Source organism: Abrus precatorius, unplaced genomic scaffold (assembly GCF_003935025.1).
Source record: "Abrus precatorius isolate BTA unplaced genomic scaffold, Abrus_2018 Scaffold0, whole genome shotgun sequence".
Taxonomy (NCBI): domain Eukaryota; kingdom Viridiplantae; phylum Streptophyta; class Magnoliopsida; order Fabales; family Fabaceae; genus Abrus; species Abrus precatorius.
In genome coordinates, this window is record NW_020874290.1 from 2,814,793 (window position 1) to 2,823,841 (window position 9,049).

A 9,049-nucleotide genomic window follows, 5' to 3' on the forward strand; every position below is an offset into this window, starting at 1 on the left:
CAATGAGTTCCATCATTATTCTTTCAAATGATTCAATAATCCCCTTTCTTCTCCTTGAATTAAGTTGATCTAACAAGCGAAGACTAACTTTAACATCCCAATTAAAATTAAGCATCTTAATGGGCTCCAATCTCTATCCCTAAGATTAAGCAACCTCAAGGATTAATCAAAATTAAGCAATTTTGATTTAGAATTTCGTTAGGTAAATTAGGGTTCATTAAGCAATGTTTCCTTCATGCAAATTCCATTTCATTCAGAGATTGGGGTTAATAAATTCAAGGAAAGAAAGATTTGTATTGCAATTAACCCCAAGAATTCAAGATTCATGTGCATTGACTAGGAATTACAAGAAAGTTTAGCCCTCCATATGGATGGGTTTCACAAATGAGAGAAAGAAATGCAAGAACGTAAACATCATTAATGTAAGTTCAACAAAAATCAAAAGAGAAATTGGAAATTAAAACCTATAGAGGAGCCTTGGCTGTCACCCAAGACTCCAATGTCGTAAGAAGTTATCCCAATTTGGCAAAGAAAATTGTGTAAAGTGTCAAAAGTCCCGTACCCTAATTCCTAAAATCTATTTATAGTGGATGACATGTCACAAAAGTGTCCACTTTTGCCTTTGAAAGTGTCCACTTTGGGCCTAGAGAGTGTCCACGCGCAGGATGGAAGGATTGCCGCTTCTCTGGAGTTGCCACTATTTGTGCTGAAAGTAGCTACTTTGGTGCGCGTGGCTACTATGAGAGCCAATAGTGGCCACGCGCAGGAAGGTTTCAAAATTAGCGTCCCTGGAGCTTCTGGAGTTGCCACTTTTGGGCTTGATAGTAGCTACTTTGGTGCGCGTGGTTACTTTGAGAGCCAATAGTAGCCATACGCAGGAACGCTTCAAAATTAGCGTCCCTGGAGCTTCTGGAGTTGTCACTTTTGGGCTTGATAGTAGCTACTTTGGTGCCTTTAATGCCCAGACTTGCTGTAGTTGCCACTTTTGCTTCTAAAAGTGGCTACTTTGAGAGCAACTTTCACCCAAGGGCCAAGATTTCTCAAAATTAACTTGGGGACTCTGCAAAATTATTAAGATAATTAAAATTGCAATCTATATCTATGTAATTAAATGCAAATTAACCAAAAATTAATAAACCTATGATATTTACTCAAAATGTGATTTCTCTATTATTTGCACTATCTAAGTCCATTTTTTCTATCAAGGAGCACCAAAAAGACAAGTAAAAATATAATAAAAAGTGGATTCATCAGGGTACAAGACTTTTGACACTTTACACAATTTTCCTTTGCCAAATTGGGATAATTTCTTACGACATTGGAGTCTTGGGTGACAGCCAAGGGTCCTCTATAGGTTTTAATTTCCAATTTCTCTTTTGATTTTTGTTGAATTTACATTAATGATGTTTACGTTCTTGCATTTCTTTCTCTCATTTGTGAAGCCCATCCATATGGAGGGCTAAACTTTCTTGTAATTCCTAGTCAATGCACATGAATCTTGAATTCTTGGGATTAATTGCAATACAAATCTTTCTTTCCTTGAATTTATTAACCCCAATCTCTGAATGAAATGGAATTTGCATGAAGGGAACATTGCTTAATGAACCCTAATTTACCTAACGAAATTCTAAATCAAAATTGCTTAATTTTGATTAATCCTTGAGGTTGCTTAATCTTAGGGATAGAGATTGGAGCCCTTTAAGATACTTAATTTTAATTGGGATGTTAAAGTTAGTCTTCGCTTGTTAGATTAACTTAATTCAAGGGGAAGAAAGGGGATTATTGAATCATTTGAAAGAATAATGATGGAACTCATTGCTTGACTAGGGATTACTCATTTTAATTGATTGAATTTCATTAAATTTACATTTCTTTCTTGATTAAAATCCGAAAATTGACAAACCTCCCCCTAATTTACTTGCTTTAAAATACATGTTTACACTTGTTCGATGTATGTTCCCAACCAAAAATTCTTTGGAGACGACCTAGGATAACACCCTAGTACTGCATTCATTTCTTTGCATATTTGATGAGGATTAACAACAATCTTTTGCATGACGAATAGCTAAAATTCGTTTCATCACTCGCCAGGTTGAAGGCTCTCTGGAACGTTCACTTTTGCTGATAATAGTGATCACAAAGAGCTTTTCCTGATATTTGCCTTTCTGGAACGCTCACTTTTACTGATAAAAGTGATAACACCCAACATGTTGAGTCTGAGACTTCACAGGATCTCTCACTTTTCCTAGCAGAAGTGATAATGCCTAAGCTTTCTTCTTCTTTGAACTCTAGAGTGATCACTTTTACTGACAATAGTGATCACGCCCAATTTGCACTTTCTTGGTCCTGTGTTTTTGGAGTCCAGACTTGCTTCTTTCTTCTTCCTTGTCTTCAAGCCTCCATTCACATGAACCTTGCTCGAATTATTCCTTCAAAAACAAGATTAAAAACTTAATTCCTAAGCAAAAATTCTATAATTGCTAAGATAACTACAAATTTAAACAAAACTTCAATTCCTTCTCTTTTTCTGAGTTTTTCTGCTTTCTTCATATATTTTTCTTATCAAATGTGTTAGAATTATGCTAAAATATCAGTAAAAATATGGATTCATCATTAAACTATCAGTCTATCTCAGCTAGCCAACCATAATTCCTTTCTTAATCGTTACATATTCCCAAGGATTGTGTCTTTAAAGTTAAAATTATATACTGTCCCCAAATCAATCCATGACTATCACTGGAATATCAGTTACACCTAAAGGTATAACTAAATACTAATAAGTATTATAACAAGCTCTACACATTGTCTTAGGAATATTTAGTGAAAACTTCTAAGAATTTACTCTCTACCAGTATATTCTCAACTTTCATCCTTGTCTCTGCCTCCAAAGGAATTATTGTCATGAAAATCTTAGCATTGATCTTGTTTCCGAAGTCACTTAGATTTAGGAATCTAGAGTTTCTCACGATATGAGCAGTCACAATTAATACAACCAAGAAGGACAAGATTGGACATCAACCAATCTATTCCCAGTATGATTTCAAATGGAGAAAAGGAGTAGACGAGTCAAATCTACTAAGAGGTTTCAATCGCAAATCATTCTAAAATAACCTAAATAAAATCGTGAAGTGACAACAAGCTTATCTTTAAGAATGAATACTACAGTGCTATGTGGTAAGAAAGATACAAATAGTTGAGGCAATGTAGACAATTTAAAGAAACAAAGGAATAGATATATATATCACTAAAGTCAAATAGGATATCAATTAGTTTGTCTTTCGTATTACATTTACCTTTATTAAAATCATCAAAATTTGATGCCTCGATCCACTCATCATAAATATTTTACTTTGGGAGTTAGTTTTCAAATCATTACTAGTTTTGGGTACCAGCCTATTACTTCCACTTGTGCTCCTACTCTTTTGAGGTATGTGCTAGCAAACACTTGCTGTATGCCCCATCCTTCCACAATAATTACACTTAGCAAGTGATTGTGAGTAATCTTGCACTTTGTGAGGTCCTTTGCATCGAAAGCATTTCATTGTGCCTCGGGAGAAACTAGAAATGGTTCTATTACCTTTACGAGGTACAGTTCCACTAGCCTGAGACTGATTAGTATCTGTATATGGCCTTCGCTAAAACCTTAGAGATTCCCGATCTTGCCTTATTGGTCCCCCAATTCTAATGTCTACCGACTCCTTTGGAGTTAGCTTCAAAGATTCAGCACTTGTTTACCAAGGTTGGCAAGTCTGACAATTGAAACATACTAACCGCTCTGCGTATGTCAGTTCTAAGCCCATTTTCAAACTGCACACATAGATCTTCGTTACCATCTGCATGATGAAAATGTTGCCAATACTTCGTTAGTTCGTGCAAATAATTCCCCAGGAAGCTCATCTTAAATGTCTCCCAAAGAATGTATCTATTCTCTTGTGGCAAGGTCTGTTTTACACACCTTCACCAATCTTCCGCTTCTCCACTCAACATATAAGTTGCATATATTACTTTATGTTCCTTGTGACCAGCCTATTGCGTTAAAAATCTTCTCAATGTCAGGTATTCACCTCTGAGCTCCTTCAGGGTCAAACTTTCCTTCAAATCTAGGGGATTGTGTTTAGTAAACAATAAAAATCCTTGGTATTCAGCTGGCTCGACATTTTAGTTTTGTACTATAGCTTATAGTACTTGCGTAAAACCTTAATTTAAATTTCTAAATAAATAAATTTCACAAAATAGGAATAATAAAAATTTTCATTCAAATGGTTCCCAATGCATAAGTTCAGTAAAATACTTCAAAATAAGGATGTATTCCAAATTTATATCAAATCATTATTACAGGACCTATCAACACACCATAGTTTTTAAATAAAGTTTTTAAGTCCTATAGCAGTTTAATCCATCCATTCATGGAGTCCGATGCTGATCGTCTTGGTCACTTGAAAAATAAATGTAAGGGGCGAATACTTTATACTATCACACACAAGCACAGAGACTTACCTCACACACATAATTTTAGAACATGCATCAAACAAACACATAATAATATTTTCAACAATTCATTCCAACTCACATACAGGTGCGTTCACTGCACCATCAAATAGTCCAACACACATATGCACTCACTCCACGTATCCATGCTCACTATGGCACTATGATCACAATTTTCCTGATGCCCTCAACGTCAAGACCTTACTCACTTAACACCATGGATGGTCGTTGAATAGCTCCTGTCCCACGGATACAACGTGTGTGGTACTGAGCCCCCCAAGCAAAGGCGTTAGTCAGAGGCCGAGTTAGGAGGAGTGTGTGTGGCCTATGGTGCACCTATGCTCACTGTTTGTGTCATCACCACCCTCTCTTCTCCAAGGTATTTCTACTGGTTCCATCTTCCACACCTGCAGTGTATCGCTGAACCATTCATAGTTTTTCAACATATTCAAACACAATCAACATGGCATTCTCACATATTCACCCACATTCTCAATTATTTCATCATATTCATTTTCAATCAATGGCATGTTCATACATATCAACCACATTATACTCAAATGCATAATATTTTCCATCACAATATTATACCAATCCATTCATTTCATCACATTCAATAGTCAACACCCAAGACAACACATTCTACATAACCTTTCTGCCACAATCTCAATCAAATTAATTTCATTAAAACACATATTTCCAACCATTCACATTACAACACATCACAAAATAACAGATTCAAACACAATGAGCTAGGGTAAAGTCCCCTTTACCTCAAAATGAAGACCCAACACAAAATTGATAATGCAAACATTCACCACACTGATTTTCATCCTAAATATATAAAAAAATCCATAAGGAACCGAGAAAACAAAGAAAGGGTTGAAAAACCAAAACCCTAGTTCTTAGAACTTACCTCCAAGCATCCCAAACACAATTCTGACCTTTGATCTAGCTCACAAACAGCTTTGGAGGCAGTTTAATCGATGAAATAGGGCTGGAAATCGAAAGAACAGAGAGAGATCTCGAAGCAAAAAGTGGGAAATGAATTTCCCAAACCCTAAACCCGTCAAATACCCCTCTGGTCATGATATTCTCGCTACAGCAAAAATATCATAGAGAATTGCACTCTGGTTTCTGCAGAATCTCACTACAGCGAGACTGCATCCAAAAATACCCTCTTCCTATTGCCTTCTTGCTACAGTAAGAACGCAACAAATGCACCCCTTTCATCTAGGACACTCTCGCTACAGTGAGAATGCCTCTACAGTTCACACTTAGCCTATTCTTCTCAATCAATCCTAACCAACCACAAGTCAAATATTCTCATTTTGTCAGGCTTGTAATCTATTATTGAGTAATATATAATATTTTATACTTGTTAAATGTTAATTGAAGGATTATTTGGTATTGGAATAGATTTAGATGGAGTTTGAAATTATTTTTAAAAAATGTGAACAATGTCGTACCATGATGTCATCAACGACGTCACCCTGACATCACCCTGGCGTCACATATGCATATAGTATACGTACAGTACGTGTACAGTTCATGTGCACAGTATTTTCAGTGTGAATAGTATCCTAAACAGTGCTTCTGGCGTGAACAGTAAGGTGAACAATGTTTCCGGTGATGAGTAGTAGATTTAAAAAAAATTCTATAAAAAAGGAGCTTCACTCAAAATTTTCATTTCTTCACTCCTATCCAAGGTTCTCAAAGGTTCCAAGGTCATATACCACCATTTTCTCTCATATTAAACCCTTCTAAACTTAGATTTGTCTTCAAATATGTGATTCTACGTCTGTTCTAAGGGATTTGAAGTAAGTTTCTTTAAGTTTGAAGTTAGATTCACCATTCGTTTCTCCTCTCCTTCTCTTTCTCATAGAAGTTCATGGTGTTCTTAAGAGAAACTTCGTTCTAAAGCCAAATCTTCGGTAAATCTTGTGATAAAATAAGTAATATTCAGTAGATCTAGAGTAAATCACTGTTTCAAGGTAAGGGGAGCTTACTTTAGTCTATGAACTATGTTTTGAATAGTTTGATATGCTATTAAAGAAAGGATTGAGTCAGTTTTGTTAGATCTCTTTGGTAAAACCTGGGATATAAAGGATTTAATACTTGAAAGTTATTTTTCTATGTTGTAGTTGCTGATAACTGATTTAATAACAATGAGATTTGGTTGATTTATTATAAACTTGTCTTAGTTGAGCTGTTGAAATGATTTTAGCCGTGCTGCATCATTATAGAGCTGAGTTACACGTTTAGGTGGGTAGACGTGTAACGGTAGAGCATGCTGAGTTGTGTTGTCTAGATCCAGATACCGGAATGGGTCGCTCCTGGACCGGCTCGGTTCCTTTTGGATAACTTAGGCTAGGAAATCAGTTAGAAACTGTTATTCATGTTGTGGATTAGATGGGCTAGTAATACATGGGGCTGTTGCTATGAGTAATATTTTGCTTTATATATACGATTTCATTTTATTTTTTTATAAGCTCATCTTTGCATTTCTATCTATGTCATTGTTTACGTGTGTTCTATGATAATCGTACGGTGGTACGTGAACAGATGTAGCAGGTGTTACATCTACTTCACAAGCTGAGGGGCCAGTGGAGAAATGTTATAAGCTGGAGTCGAGTAATTTTGCATCAAAGTCCTTTTTCCTTATATTTTGAGACCTCATGTAGAGGAAGCTACATAGTATAATTTCGTGTATTTTGAATATTATGAACTAAATGTAATATTATGTTGTTCTATTGGATATTTGTTGTAAGAAACTTTGTTTTATTTTGAATGAGAAGTGAATTTTATACTTATATTCTCTATTATTTATCTATCTTAAATAAGTATGTGGTGTAGAAACAATGTTCTCGGTTCCTTATAAAGGGGTCGTGACACATTCCAACCATCATGTACAATTATATGCATCCATATATGTATTTATAAATATCAACATCAATATCATACAAATAGAAATGCATATTCACTTAGAAATTCATAATATACACATATTAATAAACAAAAATAGATTACAGAACTCGGGGTGTTACAACTCTCCCCTCTTTAGGGTATTTCATCCCCGAAATTCAACCAATTTGGGTACAACTCTCTCATTCTACTCTCCGTTTCCTATGTGGCATCTCTCTCATCACTCGAGCTCTATATCACTTTTACCAATAAGATTTACTTGCCCCTCAACTGCTTGATATGATGATCTACAATTCTCACCAGGTATACATCATAGGACAAGTCCTCTCTTACTTGAACCGGGTCATGTTTGATCACATGAGAGGGTGATGAAACGAATTTAGCTACTCGTCATGCAAAAGATTGTCGTTAATCCTCATCAAATATGCAAAGAAATGAATGCAGTACTAGGGTGTTATCCTAGGTCGTCTCCAAGGAATTTTTGGTTGGGAACATACATCGAACAAGTGTAAACATGTATTTTAAAGCAAGTAAATTGGGGTGAGGTTTGTCAATTTCCAGATTTTAATCAAGAACGAAATGTAAATTTAATGAAATTCAATCAATTAAAATGAGTAATCCCTAGTCAAGCAATGAGTTCCATCATTATTCTTTCAAATGATTCAATAATCCCCTTTCTTCTCCTTGAATTAAGTTAATCTAACAAGCGAAGACTAACTTTAACATCCCAATTAAAATTAAGCATCTTAATGGGCTCCAATCTCTATCCCTAAGATTAAGCAACCTCAAGGATTAATCAAAATTAAGCAATTTTGATTTAAAATTTCGTTAGGTAAATTAGGGTTCATTAAGCAATGTTCCCTTCGTGCAAATTCCATTTCATTCAGAGATTGGGGTTATAAATTCAAGGAAAGAAAGATTTGAATTGCAATTAACCCCAAGAATTCAAGATTCATGTGCATTGACTAGGAATTACAAGAAAGTTTAGCCCTCCATATGGATGGGCCACAGTTATCCGATGCCTCTATCTCGAGGTCTTACACATTCATGTAAATAGTCGCCGGATGGCCCAATGCAATACGGATACAACGCATGCAATAGACGGCCCCTTAGCAAAGGTAATGGTCAGGAGTCAAGTCGAGAAATGAGTGTGTGGCCATGTGGTGCATTCGAACACAATATTTCGTGCACAATCCCGAATGTCACTCACCACCCTGCATTTCCCCAAGATATCCCATATCGTCTCCATCTTCCACTTCCCCAGTGTATCTCTGTAACTATTTACATCATATCTTTTTCCATCTCATACTCTTTTGAGCATATTCACATGTTCACATATGCCATTTATCATGTTTACACATATTTTTCATTATATTTCCACATACTTTTCATCATATACATCAAACCATGGCACATTCACAATACACATCATTTTTACATAAAACACAATATATTCAAACATGAAACATCCATCTCTTCGTATATTTTATATCACAAAATCATAAAATCATATCAACCATCCTCAATATACCTTATCATGCCCTATTTGAACATAATATCCCAATTTCACCATGTACTCATCATAAAATCACATAAACAACTAATTATTCTCACTTTTCACCGATTATTTCTCATA